This window comes from Panthera onca, chromosome F1 (genome assembly GCF_046562875.1).
Source record: "Panthera onca isolate mPanOnc1 chromosome F1, mPanOnc1 haplotype 2, whole genome shotgun sequence".
NCBI classification, from domain to species: Eukaryota; Metazoa; Chordata; class Mammalia; order Carnivora; family Felidae; genus Panthera; species Panthera onca.
The window spans coordinates 45732360-45752353 of record NC_138355.1 but is presented as its reverse complement, the minus strand read 5'-3'; the positions used below and the strand labels follow the sequence as shown (position 1 = coordinate 45752353).

General features: G+C 44.8%; 1 pseudogene; it reads right to left on the bottom strand.

The window, feature by feature from the left end:
* Positions 1–15250, bottom strand: part of LOC145713340 (transcription factor BTF3 pseudogene) — a 51423-nt pseudogene extending 36173 nt beyond the window's left edge.
* Positions 15251–19994: the final 4744 nt, after the last annotated feature.

The window sequence follows — 19994 nt, the reverse complement described above, 5'->3', positions numbered from 1 at the left end:
GAACAGAAAGTGTGTGCAGCGTCTACATCCGGCTAGTGCCTCTTGCGTGAACATCTGACTCTTCCTTTCCCCATCTTCTGGTGCTAGAACCTCTCTGTTAGCATCACGTACAGCCTCAGCCTCCCTAAACTGTATGAAGGAAGATACAAAAAGAAGCCACACGGCCCCCCTCCTCCAGCAGCACAAGGTCTGCATGGGGTGGACCGAGGTCCCGACCAGGGGGTAAGAATGCAGGCAAGGCATGGACAGGCCTTTCCTCTGTTGGGCCCTTCTCTTTCCCTCTATATGACCAGAGCCTCAATAAATGTGGGATTGAATTTTTCTTTTCTTTTTTTTTCTTTTTCCTCTGCTTTTTTCCCACCCAAACTTCTACTACTTTCGTAGACTTTCTACATGCCTCCTGCTAATGAGGTTCTTTCCCAACTTGTTATTATCTCTGTAACTACCTGAATCTAGAGAATTTATACTTGCCATGACTATAAAATAACACATGCTCTTTGCAGAGATTTGGAAAAGGCAGAAAATTGGAAAGAAAATGAAACCCACCCATGATTCCGCCACCCAAAGATAACCACCGCTAACTAACATCTTGGTACATTTCATTCCATTTTTTCCCCTGTACCTGTATGTATATTTTATAAAGTTTTCATAAATGCACCATAATCAGAATGTATTATGTAGGAGAGGTCTTACTGCGACAATAAAGACTCAAAAATTTGCCAGGGCTTAACACATTAGAAGTTTATTTGTTGCTCATGAAGCAATCTTGGCCAATTATTCAGGTTTGCAGGGCAGCTTTGCTCCACAAAGACATTCAAAGACCTGAGCTCCTTCTGTTTTATGGGTCCACTATCTCCTTAGGGCCTCATTATGTCCCATCCAGTTCTCACAAAGGGAAAGAGCACAGGAAGGAGGCACAACCACTCTTCAAAAGCCCTGGCTCAAAGGGGATGCCCCCTTCTGCTCACAGTCCATTGGTGATAACTTAGTCATGTGTGCTCACCTGACAGCAGAGGAGGCTGGGTAATGTAGTCCAGCCATACCCCTGGCTACAGCCCCCTTTATGTTAAAGGAGACAATGAAGGGTCGCCTAGGTGGCTCAGCTGGTTAAGTGCCCAACTCTTGGTTTTGGCTCAGGTCAAGATCTCACGGCTCATGAGTTCTAACCCCACTTTGGGCTCTGCGCTGTCAGTGTGGAGCCTACTTGGGATTCTCTCCCTCTCCCTCTCTGCCCCTCCCTTACTCTCTCACACACACTCTCTCAAAATAAATAAATAAACTTAAAAAAAAAGAATGACAATGGATTTTGGTAGACAGCTAGGGACTTAGGCAATGTATCCTGTGACAATTATGTCCTGTGATATTTCCCTAAGCTTCCCCCATCTGACCTGTTTGCTATAACACCTTGCTCTCCCAAATCTCATTTAGTTTACACATGCATTCATGCCCCTTTGCAGGTGCTGTCCCAGAGCTTAGAGCTCCTTTACCAGCCCTAAGCCCCCTAAGCTGCCTTGGGTGTTACTCCGCTGTACTCCCACATCATACTGTGGTGATAGATGACTCAGTGGTCTCGACAGGCAGACCATGAACTTCTTGAATGCATCATCTGACACCCGCCCAGAAATCAGTAATTCATATTGTTGAATTCTATTGCACAATAATACTCAGTATACTTGCTAAGCAAGATAGGGAATAGGAAGGGAAAAAGAGTGTTGGTGCTGATCAAGAAAGATAAGCCCAGGAGTCCACTCGATGGAGCCCATGGGAAGAGAGTGGTGTGGTGCAGAAGTACAGGGCTGGGCTGAGGGAAGTACCATAACTCAAGAGTGGAGATCAGGTAAAGGGCAGTCTCACCAAACATCTTCCACAGGTAACTCCTTATCAATCATTTTTAAGGTAAAGTGTTGATGGGATGATTATTTGGACAGTAACACAAAGACAGTAGAGGAAACCAAGAGGAAGCAAGGCTCCAAAACACCAAGAGAAGGTAGTCAAAGGGCTTCCCAGTCCCCCCCAATCTACTGGACAGACCCTACCTCCATCCAGGTCTGGCTTTCTAGCCCTGCCCTTGCAAACAGGGGTGGTAAAATCTGTAGGCTCTTGCTTCCCTAGATGTTAGAACCTGGCTGTGCCTCTGGGTCCACGAGTCTGCCAGGGATTTCCCAGTGCAGTGGTGGGGTGCCTGGATGATTTCAGCTCCAGTTATGATCCCAGAGTCTTGGGATAGAGAATGGAGCCTACTTGAGATTCTCTCTTTCCCTCCCTCTGCCTTCTCCCCCACTCATGCTCTCTCTCTCTCTCGCTCTAAAATTTAAAAAAGCGTGGGGGGGGGGTGCCTGGGTGGCTCAGTCAGTTAGACATCCAACTCTTGATTTCAGCTCAGGTCATGATCTCATAGTTCATGGATTCTAGCACCACACCAGGCTCTACATTGACAGTGTGGAGCCTGCTTGGGATTCTCTCTTTCCCTCTCTCTGTCCCTCCCCGCTTGTGCGCTCTATCTCTCAAAATAAATAAATAAGCATTAAAAAATAAAAAGTAAATTAAATTTTTAAAAAAGAGGCCTTGGGTTTCAGAAGATGTAGATACAGCAAGTATAGGGCTGGGCTTGTACTGTTGAAAACTGTTCTTTCAAAGTGCTTGGCTGTGAAGAGGAAAAGGATTCATTCAAAAGCTCAAAAGGGATATGAGTTTAACAAAGGGCTTTTGGAGGTGGTAGGAGAGGTGGTGGTTGTCTTGTTTTTGTTTAGTTGGATTTTACAGTTATTGGAGAGACTTAAGCATATGTATATGATGAAGGGAAGGAGCCAGCCAAGGTTGAAATTATAAGACAGATCATTGGACGCCATCAAAATTTAAGTTTTTTTAAATGTTTCTTTATTTTTGATAGAGTAGGGAGGGGCAGAGAAAGAGACACACACACACAGAATCCAAAGTAAGCTCCAGGCTTTGATCTGTGCACACAGAGCCTGACGCAGGGCTTGAAATCACGAAACGTGAAATCATGACTTGAGCCAAAGTCAGACACTCAGAATATGTGGAAGGTCTACCAATTTCGTATCCTTATGAACACTTAGTATCGTCAATCTTTTTAATTTTGGCCATTTTAGTGAGTGTGTAGTGGTGCCTTGTTGTGGTTTTAATTTTTACTTCTCTGATGACTAAAGATGTTGAACATCTTTTCATGTGCTTGTTGGCCATTTGTATATTCTTCTGTGAAGTGTCCATTCAAACTTTTTGCCCATTTTTTGTTTCTGTTGCTATTGGGTATAATGCTCTTATAACTCCTAAAAATATTTGTATATCTTGGGCGCCTGGGTGGCTCAGTCAGTTAAGCGTCTGACTTTGGCTCAGGTCATCATCTTGTCATTTGTGAGTTCGAGCCCTGTGTCGTGCTCTGTGCTGACAGCTCAGAGCCTGGAGCCCACTTCAGATTCTGTGTCTCCCTCTCTCTCTGCCCCTCCCCTGCTTGCATTCTGTCTTTCTATCTCTCAAAAATAAATAAATATTAGGGGCATGGGTGGCTCAGTCGGTTGGTTAAGTATCTGACTTCGGCTCAGGTCATGATCTCACGGTTTGTGAGTTTGAGCCTCACGTCGGTCTCTGTGCTGATGGCTTCGGAGCCTGAAGCCTGCTGTGGATTCTGTGTCTCCCTCTCTCTCTGCCCCTCCCCTGCTCATGCTCTGTCTCTCTCTCAAAAATAAATAAACATTAAATAATAAAATAAATAAGTAAATAAACATTAAAATATATATAAAATATATGTATATCTTTATATGGAAATATTATATATGTAGATATATACACACATATATATTTGTCTTTTTGTTTCTTAACAGTGTCTTTTAAAGAGCACAAACTTTAAATTTAGATGGAGTCCAGGGGCGCCTGGGTGGCTCAGTCAGTTGAGTGTCCCACTCTTGACCTCAGATTGGGTCTTGATCTCAGGGTGAACTTGAGTTCAAGCCCCAGTTTGGGGTCCATGCTGGGCATGGAGTCTACTTGAAATAAGAAAAAAAAAAGACAGAGGGAGGGCTAATCTTGAACAAAACATGATAGACTTTTTCCTCTGAGCTGTATCTGGAAGAAAGAAAGTGACAGTGCAGGAGAACAGAGAAGTTTGGGGGGAGTATGTGTAAGGGGGGAGGGGCCGGTAGTTGGGGGGAGTGAGAAGTCTCTTAGCACCACAGTGGAACATAGCCTTGTAATTTCAACAGCCCCAAAGCTCTATCTCCCATAAGGAAGACTATCATGGCCAGTATTTTTTGTAGTTGCAAAGGTTGGCCATATGGGATTCAAAGGTGATGCTGATACTACATAGTGAACCCAGGAGGTCAGGCTGCAAGCCTGGGTTTACATCTCCTCTCATGTTACATTTGCATAAAACCATTTCACAGTTACAAGGGAAACATCAGGTCCTATGAACCATCCAGGAGTGTTCGAGATCTCAGGAAGCTTCTGACCAAACATTATCATGCAGCTGGAAGTGCAGACTTTTGTTGTTGTTGTTTGCCTTGGGTTTTAGGGAAAAAGAGACAGCCCAGCGAAGTCTTACACATGTTATTTGGAAGTATTGTGACAGCCAAGAAATTGGGCTGGTGTCAGAAGAAACCACAGTGGCTGTTTCCTTTTTATTATTTTTTAAAAAGCAATTTTGATCTTTCAAGCCCTGAGAGGAAAAAAGTTTACTAAATATACCTCTGTGGGGGTGTGTGTTGATTCAAGCATTTATCTTGTCTTTGACCCCAGAAGATACATTCCTCTGCCCCAGGCCTCCTCACCCTCTGCCTTCACACAAGCCTCTTCCACCTTGGGCCCCCCTCCCCAGGCTCCTAACAGCTGTGGGATAAGGGGCGAAGGTTGGAGCACTTTCTGGAGAAGGTAGACCAGCTCCTCATCTTGCCATGTCTGCCTTATGATGACAAAGGGCAGAAATGTCTTGAATGTATGGCTTATGTAATGAAAAGTCTAGGGATGGGCTGGCTGTGGTTATGGTTGCATTCAGGGCTCAACGCCTGTCACAGGAGCATGGTTTTGGTCATCTCTGTTGCCTTCCTCTAGGTTGGCTTTGGTCTTGGCCCCCTTTGGAGAAATCTGGCAACAAAAGCTGTACCCCCCATTCCTCTCAGGCTGTCATTCCTCTAACGAGGAATGCTAGGAACTGACTTTTCTTGGCTCCTTTTGGCCTGACTTGGGTCATACGTCCATCTTGAACCAATCATTGTCAATGCAATAGGCTGGCTTGCTGAGGACCTCAACCCAAAACAGGTGCACTGAGAGGAGTGGAAGAAAGGCTCCCCCAAAGCAATGTGGCAGGAGAACTAATCCGTGCAAGAAAATGAGTGATAGGAGGCCCAAACAACCCATGTCAACCACAATTAGGAGCGTTAAGCAGGTTCTTCAAGGCTGACTATCTGGCTCAGGCTACCTAGAAGAGGAAGCAAAAGTCAGTGGATTTCCTAATTCCTACAGGGCTTGAAAAAGCATGGCAGCAGCAAATGTGGTACCACCAGCACTCAGAAAGATCGGGAAGGGATTCCTGAGACCAGCTTTCAAAGCCGTCCATGCTTTGGCCCCAGCCTTTCTCTCCACTTCTCTTCAACCATCTACTCCAGCCTGACTAATCTCATTTAGCATGATATAAAAACTCCAGTTCAAATGGCCTGGGTTAAAGCTGAAGCCCCACCACTTACTACTATTTGTATAACCTTGAGCAAGTCTGCTTCCTCTCCTGTAGAATGGAGATCATAGTACATACCTTACTGACACTAAGTTAAAGGGAGGAAAAGAGATTCTTCAGGTAAATTTAACCCCCAGAGGGCTGGTAATCCTCCTTTGGCCCTCCTCTCTCAGATCTGTCACAAGCCCTTCTTTACCCTGCTCAAGGCCCAGAATATGCATCCCTGTTTTGCACTCTGCATCAGCTAGACTCCTTTGTCCTCTGGCTTCCAATTGCGTTTGACAGTGAGGCTCGAATTGTTTCTTACCTGCCCCTTCCCTGCACTTGGATCACATGTCTGGCCTTGGCTGTGATCCTCCGTGGACTGCAACTCCCTCCACATGTTCCCTCCTCCATGACTCCACCTTCCGTTTTTTCTTTTGTTGACATTATGTGTTTCCATTGTCTTTTCAGCCTTGGATAGTGATGGCTTTCCACCATTGCTATGTCCTGCATTTCTTAGCATCTCTCATGTGGTCCTTTAACCCTGCTCATACATCTGTCATGCCTCTTCATTAAGATATCCTTATCTATACCACCTGGCATAGGTGTTCTTTCCTCAGACCCTGACGAATACAATAGTTGGTAACAGGAATGGTTCCAGGAAACAACCTTCATTTTTTTTAAAAATTATTTTATTTATTTATTTTATTTTATTTGAGAAAGAGAGAGAGAGAGAGAGAGAGAGAGAGAGAGAGAGAGAGAGAGAATCTTAAGCAGGCTCCATGCTCAGCACAGAGCCCAATGCAGGGTTCAGTGCCACAACCCTGGGATCATGACCTGAGCCAAAATCGAGAGTTGGGCGTTCAACTCAGGTGCTCCCAGGAAACAACTTCAAAATCAGATTCTGGCACCAGGTTTCTCATTTATATAATGAATGCATAAATGACCTTGATGTTGGGGGAAATGGGGCACTGGTAATATATGGCATAAAGTGGCACTAAGATTATTCAAATCATCACTGATAGTGACATAGGATGGAGACCCAGTGGAAGACGAGGTTTTAAGTGATCAAGTGACCACTTCACATGATTACTATGACAACAGTGGTAATTACAAGAACTGCTGACATCATCTGACTATTCTGGAGAGTATGTGAGTGTGTGTCTGTGTGTGTGTGTGTGTGTGAGAAAGAGAGAGAGACAGAGAGACAGAGAGAAAGAGAGAGAGAGAGGAGCTTGGAGCTTTGAACTTCCAACTCAAGACACAAGTGTAGAACCAGAAAGGTTCTATGGAGGCCTTAAAGGAATCCCTTATTGCATGCAGCTTCAGAGGAGACATAGCTGTGCATTAGGCCTAAAGTCTAATTATGTGAGTTGAAGATTTGCAAGGCCTATGAGATGTACAACCTTACCAAGCTCCTATGCTAATGCTAGGGTACTGGCCATGAACGAGTTGAATGCTAAGGTTTGGATGAGGATATTGGAATGACACAAATGAAACTAGAGATTGACCAACCACTAGTCCCCCTGAAACTCCATTGCTAGAGAAAGCAGTCCCTTGCATAAAGACTTCCCTATGGTCTTACACAGTGCAGTTGCCTTGTAAGAGGTATACCTATTATCCTGTAGACCTAGCCCCACCTTATCTCATTGCCTCAAGGCTCGTAATGAGAGTCATATCTCACCACAGCCCAAAGAAAAATGTGAAAGATCTTCCCCAGGAAGAGACAGTTATACTCCAAAGGAATTGCAGTATCTTTTCATTTGTACTGTCAGGAACCTTGGGAACATGTATATGCAAATAGACTCCAAGAGTATTAGGCCAAGAAAGATGAAATATAGTTGGATTGGATCAAATTTGTCAATAGGGGTGAATCTACCTGGGATTCAAGATGTAGCTCAAGCAGTTGGGAGTGGCCTTAATAGTTTGCTTGGTTGAGTAATTAAATCCTAGGTTTAATAGTGCCACGGGGCACCTGGGTGGCTCAGTCAGCTGAGGATCTGGCTCTTGATTTCAGCTCAGGTCGTGACCCCAGAGTCGTGGAATTGAGCCCTTCATCAGCCTCTGTGCTGAGTGTGGAGCCTGCTTCAGATTCTCTCTCTCAGAGTCCCCGGGGGGCTCAGTCTGTTGAGCGCTCAACTCTTGATTTTGGCTCAGGTAGTGATCCCAAGGTTGTGCAATCACACCCCGTGTGTTCTTGAGATTCTCTCTCTCTCTCCCTTTGTTCCTCTCCCCCACTCACCCCCCCTTTCTCTCTCTCTCTCTCAAAAAAAAATATGTATATATAGCACCTTATATCTAATGAAGCTGATAATGCCAGAACTTCCCTAGCATTATAAAAGGAATCCAAAGCTTAGGGTGATGGGAAATTGAAATATACCTATTATATGTAACCCACTTCATCTCTTTTCTACAGGCCCAGAGGATACTCCCATTACAAAAACACTAAAAAGTTCATCAGTAAGAACACCAGCATCCTTGAGAAGCTCTGTATGCCTGTTCTCTATAGGTCAGAGATAACAGTGAATGATGCCGCCATTGAATTGATATCTCTAATACTAATTGTAAAAATTGGAATCCCCAGTGACAGACTGTCAGAGACAAGGTGGGCTCAATTACTATAATAAGCCACAGGATAGAATGATAATCAGATTGCTCCACGTGGATTTATGGTGGTGGCTAATTGATCATAGGATGGAAAGGAAAAACACAGATGTGCAACTTAACTATGATATTGCTTAATCCATATCTGCCACAATCCAATAAATATAATGTGAGCTGCATTTGTAAGTTTAAATTTTCTAGTAGCCACCTATTTAAAAAGTAAAAAGAAACCATGATAATAGTTTTAAATGTTTGATTTAACTCGTGTCACTTTAACATGTAATCAATATAAAGCATTTCTGATGTGATATTTGACTTTTTTGGGGGGTACTGTCTTTGAAATCCAGAGTATATTTCGCATGCGAGCATGGCTCAATCAGGACTAGCCACGTTCCAAGGGCTCAATAACCACATATGACTAGTAGCTACCACATTAGACAGCATGGAACTATATAATGAGAAAATTATTGTTGTGTCAGGTAGAAACCTGATTCAAGAGGCCAGAGTGATAGTTTCTACTTTTCCACCCAGTTTGCTGAGATAAGGTAGTGCACAAACTCAGAGCCCTTTGACTGAGGAAGTGGTCAGGTCCCTTTAAGGAAGAAGCCTGAAAAGTGACTATGAGTAAATTCTGTGCATTTCTTCAAAGTTTCCCAAGAGGTGCCTGAGGGGTCATTTGCTGGGGTGACTGAGCACAAGAGAAAAAAAAACACATAGACCTTGGATACTAGCTCTCAACTGATACTAATTTCTGAGGACCCTAAAACCACCATGGTCCATCAATCAGAGTGGAGATCTATGAAGCTCTGGTGTTGTATGAAATCTTGGCTTGAACTGTCTTACAATTATTCTACCAGACCCATGTAACAGACATAAATGACAACTGGAACCACATTGGTTCCCTGATCCATGAAATGAGAACCACTAGGGGAGCAAGGCCAAGAGGAAGTCGCTGGAAAGCCAACAGCACCCATCCTCCTACCTGCCAGAAGACAACGAAAAGGCAATACCACATTCCCCAGGGGTACTCCAGTGATTAGACTCACCGTCAAAGCTGTGAAAGATGGCGAGAGGATGGTTCCAATCATATCCCTGCTCAATACCTATTTGGTCAGGGAAAATGCCATACAGGTTATGGAGAGTAACTACGGATTGTGCTACACACAGGTAGGTAGTTGCTGCTGATGTAGTATCTTTACTAGAGCAAGGGCACCTGGGGTACAGCCAGTGACTTGACAAATTATTTTTTCTCTCTCTCTTAACTAGTAAGAACAATCAGCAGCAGCCTGCTTTCACCTGGCTGGCATGGTTGGTATACAATCATGGTCTTCAGGGTTATGTCAACTCTCCTGCTTTCATATACTCCAAAGGAGCTTTTATATCTCACAGCACTTCACGCTGGCCCATTATATTGATGACATCACATCACTTGGACCCCGCGAGCAGGATGCAGCCAGAACCTTGAAGCCTCTCTAAGGTACAGGCATGACAGAGGATTGGGAGAAAAACCTCACCAAATTTAGAAGCCTGACACATTGATGAAATGCCTAGGAACCCAGTGGTCTCAAATATCTTGGAATAGCCCTTCCAAAGTTAAAGTTAAATCTCTCTACTCTGCACGATGCACCACAAAGAAAAAGACCCAGGGCTTGGTGGGTCTCTTTGAAATTTAAAAGCAATATTTGGGCATTCTACTCTGGCCCGTTTGCTCAGCAACTCATAAGGCTGTCATTTTAGGGTGAGTCCCAGAGCAATAGGGGACTGGGTACCAAGCCCAGGCTGTGGTTGCTCTGCCACTTAGGCGGACCCAGAAATTTCAGTGACACTAGAAGTGTCTGGACATTTAATCAACGGGTACCAAGTACTGATGTGACCTAAGCTGTTCATTATGAACTGAGTGTTATCCACCAAATCATAAAGTTAGGCATGTGTGAAATCACTCCATCATCTTACGGAGGTGGTGGAGACCTGCGTAGGCACAGGTGAATTGAGACTCCCGTGGCATCCACTTCTGCTGTTTTACCATCTCTTCCTCAACCCATATAAATGGTCTCATGGGAACTTCCCCCTGTTAACAGAAGAAGGAAAAACTATAGGCCTGGTTTATAGATAAGTCTGTTTGCATGCTGGCACCAGCCAGAAGTGAATGTCTGGTGCATTACAGGGATGGCCCTGAAAGACAGTGATAAAGAAAATTCTCCCAGAAACTTGGACAAAATGTCTGATTCACTTGGAAAGAAAATGGGCTGAAGTGCAAATCTATATGGTCTCATGGACAGTGGCTGACACTTTCGTTTGATTGGTCAGGGACTTTGGAAAAGACTGAGAGTGGAAAATTGGTATGACAAAGACAGCTGAGGAAGAGAGATGTGGATGGAACTCTTAGATTGAATGAACACTGTGAAGATATTTATAACTTAAGGGAATGATCACCAGAGACCACTCACTGCACAGAAAGCTTCCAAAAATAAGGTAGACAAGTTGACCCACCTTGTGGCTATGTTCAACTTCCTTTCTCAGACACCCTGCTGTTTGCTCCATGGGCCCACGTATAGAGAGGCCACAGTGGCAGAACTGGTCACAACAATGGGGACTTCCCCTCGCTACAATTACTCTGGAGATCACCACTGTGAGTGCCCACTTTGTCATCAGCAGAGGGCAACACGGGGCCCTGGAAAGGGTACTAATCCTTTGCGACCCAGCCTATCCCTAATTTTATTGATTTCCTACCACCTTGGAGGGGGCAATGCTTTGACTTCATGGGAATAGATATATATTCTGCATGCAGATTTACCTTCTTTGCCTGAAACTCTTCTGCCAAAGCTATCATCAGGGGACCCACAGAATCCCTTATTCATGGTCTTGGTATCTTATACAACATTGCCTCTGACAAAGGGACTCACATTAATACAAAACTTGTGCAGTGATAGGCTCATGCCTATGGAATTCTGTGATTCTACCATGTACCTCATCACCTGCAGGCAGCTGGTCTAATAAAGGAGTGAAATGGCCAAGAGAGGCTCACTCATGATTCTAGAGGGGTGACAACACCCTGAGAGATTGAGGTTTTATCTAGTAAGACGCCATATATGCTTTGAGTCTGTGGCCAAATGATGGTGCCTTTTCTCTCAAAGCCAAAATATGAAGACCCAAAAATCAAATGAAAGAGGCAGAAATGATACCTCTCGTGATTACATTTGTACATTTAAAATACATGCATAAAAATGTACATTTATAAATTACATTTATAAAATTTATAGATACATTTCTAAATACATTAATAAAATTTTTTCTTGATGTGCACATTCTCTTGGGGTTGGCAGGTTCTGAGGTCTTAGTTTCCAAGGGAGGAAACACTTCCACAAGGGAAGATACATGGCCATGTTTCCAATGAATTATTAAATCGGAAGCTGACGCTCCCCCCTGCCCCCAGCCATTTGGGGCTTCTCTTGTCACTAAACCGACAAGCAGGCGAGTTTCCATAACTAGCTAGCTAAGGTGATTGGTTCCAGTTACCAAGAAGAAATTAGGCTGTTGCTATACCCCAAGATCACTGTTGTTTTCAGGGCCCCATGGGGAGAGGCTCTAGAATGCTGCCACCAGGACCTTGCCAGTGGCAGAGGGGAACCTCCAGCTGGCCCAGGCTAGAGGGCCATGGCTGGGCTTCATTCTTCATCCTTCTCCAGCCCTAGTGAGTGAGAAGACAGGGATTGTGGAGTCCAATCCAATTCCACAAACATTTACTGGAGAGCTTTTGGCAGTAACAGTGCAGCATAACTGACTAACCAGAGCGTTCATGAACATTCATGAAACGAATTGTTCTGGTAAATTGAGCTTTCTAAGTAACGAAGTTTTATTCTGGAAACTGTTGTTCAATATCTTTCTGGAATGTCTGCTTCTACTTTCTCCCCACCATAAGTGCAGCTTGGTAAGCACGGTTGATGCTTTCTTTGATGAACAGGGATTTTAAAGGCCCTCAAGGTGATTTTTTCCAGAAGACCAAGTCTCAAGGTGATAATGTAGATAAAGAAAGGGAAGGTGATGGGGCTGAATGAACTGCACAGGACTGAAGTTACTTTATCACAAGATAAATTCCTGATATCAGCCTGATTTGCCATCATTTGCCTTCTGGAAGAAGAGTTCTGAAGGAGCTCTGGTTAGTAGGAAGCTTCTGGGAGCCGAGGATTTATTGTTGTAATGATCATGGCTGTTAACCTGTGATGCTCGTGTTTACATGGCATGCTATATTTTCATCCTCTCTCATATTTATGCTCACATTTGAATCTGACATTGGCCCTTCGAGGTGGCAAGGGCATGTTTTGTTATTCTCACCGAACCTTTGGAACAACTGAGGCACAGATAGGGTAGTGGTAGACTAGGGCCCAAATACCTAGACCTGTTCCTCTCCATTTATTTGGTTTTTGTCCTGGAATATTTTCTTAGGGTAGATAATGGGAAGAAGATGACATTTTCATGGATCTTGAAGGAAATGAAAAAAAGAAGAAGAAAACTCGATGTGGGGGGTCACATTGCAATGAAACGCTGGATAGAATGAGAAGAGTAGATGGGCGGTCGAGGGATTTCTCCCCCAATTCCTGTGAGTGGAACTAAAAAGGGCATGTCCCCGCCACATGGTCAGAGCCCAGGCAGCGCAGCACAAGGGCCATTCTCCTCCCACGGGGTAGTCTCCTGCCGTAACCCTGACATTCTCTGCCAGATCTCGGGCATCTACCTTGGGGAAAAAATCAGGGGATGCCTCCACCTTGGGACAAGGGTTCTGCCCGAGGGGATGTGCTTTTGCTTCTCTCTTCTTCCCCAAAAGGAGGGGTACTGCCCTTCTGGGCTGACGACGTGGCTCTTCATAGAACAGCAACCAGAGATACAGAGTGAGGAGTGGGTAGTTAGGGGCCTGGGTTCAAAGTCCTGGCAATACAGCCGTGGGCAAATCAAATGAGCTTTCTCCCGCATGCTGTGCTGATTTCCCGTGCACATAGGAGGGGACAATATCCAGGTCCCTCTTGAATTCTAAGGCCATTCTGGAAGTAAACAAGATCGTATAGAAAGAAGGACGTTCTGTTCTTTTTATAAACAGGAGAACTAATGACCAAGTCACTCTCGGAGACCCAGGGCACAGGCCGTCTGCAGATTTCAGAGGCTGCCTCCTGGTTTCCCGAGATTTCTGCCCCTGACTGCATCTGACTGTGTGTTACCTCATGCATTTCTGCCTCAGGTCTAACTGGGGTTGGGGATGAGGTGCACGTGAACGTCTGACTGTGACCTGAACGAACATAAGGAGTCACTGTTTTCTCCGCACATCAGTTTTTACAACTGTAGAATGGAGGCGGGGTGGTAGGGGTGGGGCGGTCCATTCTAGTAGATGATTTCTAAAGCGCTTTATGGTCCAACAGTTCAATGGATTGAAAACCGTCTCCCTAAAGAGGAACTTGCGTGTTGGGGGCCATGCCTGTGACAAGCCAAGGGCCAGGTGGGCACAGAAGAGTGGGCAGGACGTTTAGGAAGAGCAAGATGTGTGGAGAAGGGAAAGGACTCGGACTCCCAAACAGGTGAGAAAGGCCCAGAACAAAGAACGAAGAACGCACTGTCCACTGCAGGGTAGCATCAGGAATGAGGCGACTCCATCAGAAGGGCCTCGGCCTTGGACTTCAGGCATCTGTGCATCACACTGGTGCTGGCCTCCCTGCGAACAACAGGTAGACGTGTCACGTGCTTGTGCACGTGCTCCAGTGGGGTTTCGTGTACCGGGAGAGCCTGGCTGCCTCCTCTCTCTGAGTCCAGTGAAACCAAGATGGAGTTACCGATGCCTCTGAGGACGGTGAAGGCAGAACATCACAGCCCGGGCAGCCCAGGGCCAGATGCTGAGTTAACACGGCTGGAGACATTACATCTGAACAGGGTAGAAAAGACGGTCAGAGTCCGTTAGCACAACGGGCTCAAAGAACAAGGGCGGTTGGTAGCCCTGTAGAAAGGAAGCCTTGGGGTGCACCCCTTACACGCATGCCCTTCCCGGGCACTTCACCCAGGGTCTGTCAGGCCTAAGAGTTTTGCTGTTAGGTTGATCTGCTCTGAGGAGGAAGGTGGGGGGGGGGGGTGGATGGGGTAAAGGAGGCATACATTCCTGAGGACGAAGCCACCTGCGGCTCTGCACTCCGCCCCCTCCTGTCTCTGAAATTTCAACAGGAAGCCTGCGCGGGGTGAGGTCTTTGGCAGGCACAGAGGGGATCAAGGGCGAGCCCCTCTGGCTCCCCGGAAGAACTAGGCCAGTGTCTCAAAGCGTGAGCGGAGAACCTTTCCTATCCGAATAACGTGGCATGCTCATTTAAAAGGGCGTATTCCTGGCCCTCTGTACCACTGAATTTGAATCTTTGGGGGCACGGACATTATTTTTTTAGCAAGCTACTCGGAATAATTCCTATGCCCCATAGTGTTAAAAACCATATGCTCTCTTTGAAGGCTGGGACCACTGTCCGTGTCTGGCAAACTAAACACTCAGTAAAAATGTGTTGAAAGACGGAATGCATAAATGAATGTGGGGGCGAGGGGCAGAAGGCTCATTCTCAGTGAGCCAGGAAGTAGCAGAGGTGACTAGAACGAGGGCCAGGGTTTATGGGACCCGGAAATGGGTTCAAAGGGTTCCAGCAGGGCCACATTCTCCTACAATGCTATGCAGCACTTTGTACTTTACAAAGCTTTCGTCTTCCTTCCCGTTTGAGTCCTGATGAAAAAACCCCCTAAGCTAGACATCACGCTTGTTAACGAATTTTACACGTGAAAAAAAAAATATTGAGGTTCAGAGACTTATTCATCATTTGCCCAATATCATGCAGCTAATAGGGGACAGAGACGTGACGGGTCCTTTGACAAAGAGCTCCAGGCCAGACCATCATACAGTGTCTTGGCTGCTACCATCCTCATCAAGGACAGGATGAGGACATTGGACTTGAATGACACCACCATGAGCTGCATGTTCACGTGTTAGGGCAGACTGGTGACGGTGAGGGCCGTGCAGGACAGGGGGAGGGGGCAGAGCTGACATTTACTGAGCAGCTACTGTGTGCCATAGCCATCCACTTCCTATGTATTATCTCACGTAATGCTCACAACCACACTGCAAAGATTTCATTGCCCCATTTTATAATATAACAGGCAAATGAGGATCAGAAAGGAAGACAGGTCAATAACTTGTCCATGATATTGGCCACAAAGCCAGGAAGTGGCAAGGCCATGTTTTGAACTCAAGTCTGACCAAATTCAAAAGCCCATTTACTAAGCCTCTCTTTGTCACCTTTTTTCCCCTTCTTACCTACCATTGGATCCAGGATTTAAAAAAAAATTTTTTTTTAACATTTTCTTATTTTAAAGAGATAGAGACAGAGCACAAGCCAGGGAGGGGCAGAAAGTGAGGGAGACACAGAATCTGAAGCAGGCTCCAGGCTCAGGGCTGTCAGCACAGAGCTCGACAGGGGGCTCGAACTCACGGACCTGAGATCATGACCTGGATCGAAGTCGGATGCTCAACTGACTGAGCCACCCAGGTGTCCCTGGATCCAGGATTTTAAAATTTGTTTTTCTTTTTTTCTTTGACTGGTTAGGTAGTCATGCATTCTATTTTTCTTTTCCTTTTAGAAATTACACTTCATTTTAAAAATACTTTTATATTGAATTATGTATCTTTAACATTTTTTTAAAGTTTATTTTTATTTATTTTGAGAGAGAGATAGAGAGCAAGCAGGGGAGAGACAGAGAGAAAGGGAGACAGAATCCCAAGCAGGCTTTACGCTGTCAGCGCAGAGCCCGATGTGGGCTCGAACTCACAAACCATGAGATCATGACATGAACTGAAATCAAGAATTGCATGCGTAACCAACTGAGCCACCCAGGTGCTCCTACCTTTAACATTTTAACATACGTACTTAACAAAGTCTAACATGATTTTCTCTACCTTTCTCCTGAGCTGTACAAGGTCTTTACAATGCTGTACATCTGATTTCTCCCACCCATTTTTCCAGCTACTGCTATCTATTGGGTTGAGCTACATGAAACCGTCAATATTTAACAAGTATTAACCTATAAAAATGGTAATTCATGCAAACAATGCTTTTGATAAAACATTTGTGTTACATCTTATATTTAAACTCCCCCAAATTGGCCAGTTAAAATATTTGACACTTGGATTTACCAACATATAAACCAATTTCCTTACTCACTATTGGTTTTTTTGTTTTGCTTTTTATTTATTTTATTTAGTTGTTAAGTGGTCTCCACACCAATGTGGACTTAAACATGGGGCTTAAACTCATGACCCTGAGATCAAGGCCTGAGCTGGGATCAAGAGTTGGACACTTAGTGGGGTGCCTGGGTGGCTCAGTCCGTTAAGCGTCCAACTCCAGCTCGGGTCATGATCTCGGGGTCATGGGTTCGAGCCCCGCCTCGGGCTCTGTGCTGACAGCTCAGAGCCTGGAGCCTGTTTCAGATTCTGTGTCTCCCTCTCTCTCTGCCCCTCCCCCGCTCGTGTGCTCGCTCTCTTTCTCTCTCTCTCTCAAAAATAAATAAATACTAAAAAAACCTTAAAAAAAGAGTCAGACACTTAGCCAACTGAGCCAACCAGGAGCCCCTTGTTTTGCTTTTTAAATACAGAATGTATTTATTTAGTCACAAAACCCCACAGAAACAGTGGGAATCAGCCAAGTAAATATCGTACCGGACAGAACTGAACAAATCTGTGCTAAAGCAACACACCCTGTCTTCTCTCTCTTCTTTCTGAAGAGGCTTTGGTTCCATGGCCTCTTCCACCAAAGCTAAACAATCTCTGGGACACATGGTCGGAAAATTCCATAAGAACATCGCTGCCTCTTCCCCACAATTTGATGCTCGCAATTTGTCTGGATTTGACCTTCGGTAAGACATTTTTACTGCTCAGAATCTGTTTTCACTTAAGTGAAACTAAGGTTTGGGTCTGAATCTAAGAATCTCAGCCAAGGGTTTACAGAAGAGTCACCTGAGTTGTTTCAGTGTTACTGTTAGTTGTTAGGACGCCCTTCTTCCTTATGTTCAGTTTCATTAAAAGGGTTTTTTTTTCAGGGTAGGTCTATGAGTAGTAATCTCAGTCTTTGAATGTCTAAAAGCATTTTTATTTCACATTCTTCTTACGTGACAGTTGAGCTAGTATAGAACTCAAGGCTGACAAGTTTCTTATCCTAAGCATCTTGTCTCTTCCTCTTTCATGACTCTTGTTAAAGGTATGTCCAACCTCCTCCTTGTACCCTTTTTACCTCTTAGGTTGGTTTTCATCTCTTTATCTCTCCAAACTGCATCCTAGGGAATCACCTCAGATCCAGCTTTTTAAAAATTCACTAATTCTCGGGGTGCCTGGGTGGCTCAGTCGGTTAAGCATCCGACTTTGGCTCAGGTCATGATCTTGCAGTTTGTGAGTTCAAGCTCCGCATTGGGCTCTGTGCTGACAGCTCAGAGCCTGGAGCCTGCTTCAGATTCTGTGTCTCCCTCTCTCTCTGCCCCTCCCCTGTTCATGCTCTGTCTCTTAATAATAAATAAACGTTAAAAAAATAAATTAAAAAAATTCACTAATTCTCTTGTGCACCTGGGTAGTTCAGTCATAATCCCAGGGTTGTGGGACTGAGCCCCACGTCAGGCTCTCCACTGACAGCATGGAGCCTGCTTAGGATTCTCTTTCTCCCTCTCTCTCTCTGCCCTCCCCCTTGCTCACTCTTTCTCTCACTCTCAAAATAAATAAACATTAAAAAAAAATTTCTCTTTTTTTTTTAAACATTTATTTATTTTTGAGAGACAAAGAGAGGCAGAGCATGAGTGGGGGAGGGGAAGAGAGAGAGGGAGACACAGAATCCGAAGCAGGCTCCAGGCTCTGAGCTGTCAACACAGAGCCCAGCGGGGGGCTCAAACTCACGAACTCTGAGATCGTGACCTGAGCTGAAATCAGATGCTTAACTGACCGAGCCACTCAGGCGCCCCACATTAAGAAAATATTTTTTAAAATTTTACTAATTCTCTTCTTGGCCTTGAAAAGGCTATTATTCAAGCTTCAGTTCAATTGTTAAGCTTGACTATATTTTTATTTCTGGATTTTTCTAGATTCTTTTCGACAATTGCATTTTTTGTTATATGGTCTTATGCATATCAACTCAATGTTTAGTCCATCTTTAATATTTTTAAAAATAAAAGTACTTATCAAAGTTTCTTTCAAATTGTTTTATTTTATCCAGATATTGAGGTACAAGTTTCTTTGACTTGATGTATCTAACTATCCTTTATGATGATTGTTTTCTTATGTGCTTATTCTCTTTGACTGTGAGCCTCTCGTCCGTGGGAGTCAATTCCCATGGGATTGCCATGTGCCCTGGGCTGTGGACACATCCTTCCTCACAGGGCATCACGACAATCCCACAGGTGTCAGTTTCTGGCTTGTTTTCATGTTAATTTCTCACCTGAGGCCCCTGTACCTTGTGACAGGGAACTTAGACCCGAAACCTGTCAAATTATTTTGGGATGCCAATTGCTTGAGAGCAACTCTTTGTACACCCATAGTCAGAGTGGACATCAACCTTTCCTCATGAGTTTCTGAGGTGGCTAGTGAAGTTCTCCTTATCTTGTTTCATGGATAGACCAACTCTTCATAATCCCTACCTTTATGACAGCTCAAAATTCTACTCCATGGGGCCTATAGCCCAGACTCCTCTCCCCAGACAGGTAACAGAATTCCATCCCCCAGCTGATTTTATAATTCCAGGAGCCATTTTGGTTTGGCACCTGTTAACCACCTTGACCTTGAGTCTCCTCTTGGTTAATCTAGCCCTGGGGATTTTTTCTCCCTTAACATGGAGCTCGGCTACGTTTTAAATTTTTCTTTCAAGTGTTATATTCTAAATTTCTATATAGAAATTACAACGCACAGCTCCTTCTTCAGTGTGAGGAGAGGCTCACTTAACTCATGTTCTGTTTTGTTTGATGGCTGTTCAGAAGGAATAAAGGCCCGATTCCCTTAGAAGTCAGACGGATGAAATGAAGGTTTCTCTCACCGGAAGGAAGGAACCCTAGTGAGCAACTTAGAAGGAGCCAAGGGAAGATACTGGCAAGGGTACCTCTTTTAGAAAGAAGTTCAGAGCTACTTGGGGTGGGGGGGAGGGGAGTTCAAAATGGAGCCCATCTCTGAGGCTTGGAGCTCTGAACAAAGAGGCAGAGGTGCTGAGGAGATAATTACCAGTGGTAATCTAAGCAGCAACAGCATACAAGCTGCATCAGGCCTGTGAAAAGGCCTGAGGCTGCCTGGAGGTGGGAAAAAAGACAAGCAAGAAAATGTTCAGAGAAAGGGAATTTATAACAGTTTTGTTAATGACAAAGCATTCAATTTGTACTGCGGAGGTTTTATTTCGTTTAACTCTTCGCTGACTGGAGTATTCCACAGCTTCTAAGGACAGGTTCCATGCCACTAGCTGAGTGAATAACAGGTTTTAAAATGGAAAACAAGAGAACGTATCCAGCGCTGTGTTCTTTTTCCCATCATCCGGGCCCGAAGCGGTCCAGCCGCCGCTCCGGTGCTCACCTTAATCAGGTGACACCGATCACATGGGGGTCAGTCTCTAGGAATCTGTAGGAATCAAAGAGCATCCACCTGCCTTTAAAGCTGCTCGGCCCCGCGAATGGTGGGAATACCTCAGAGCCCACGACGGAGAAGTAC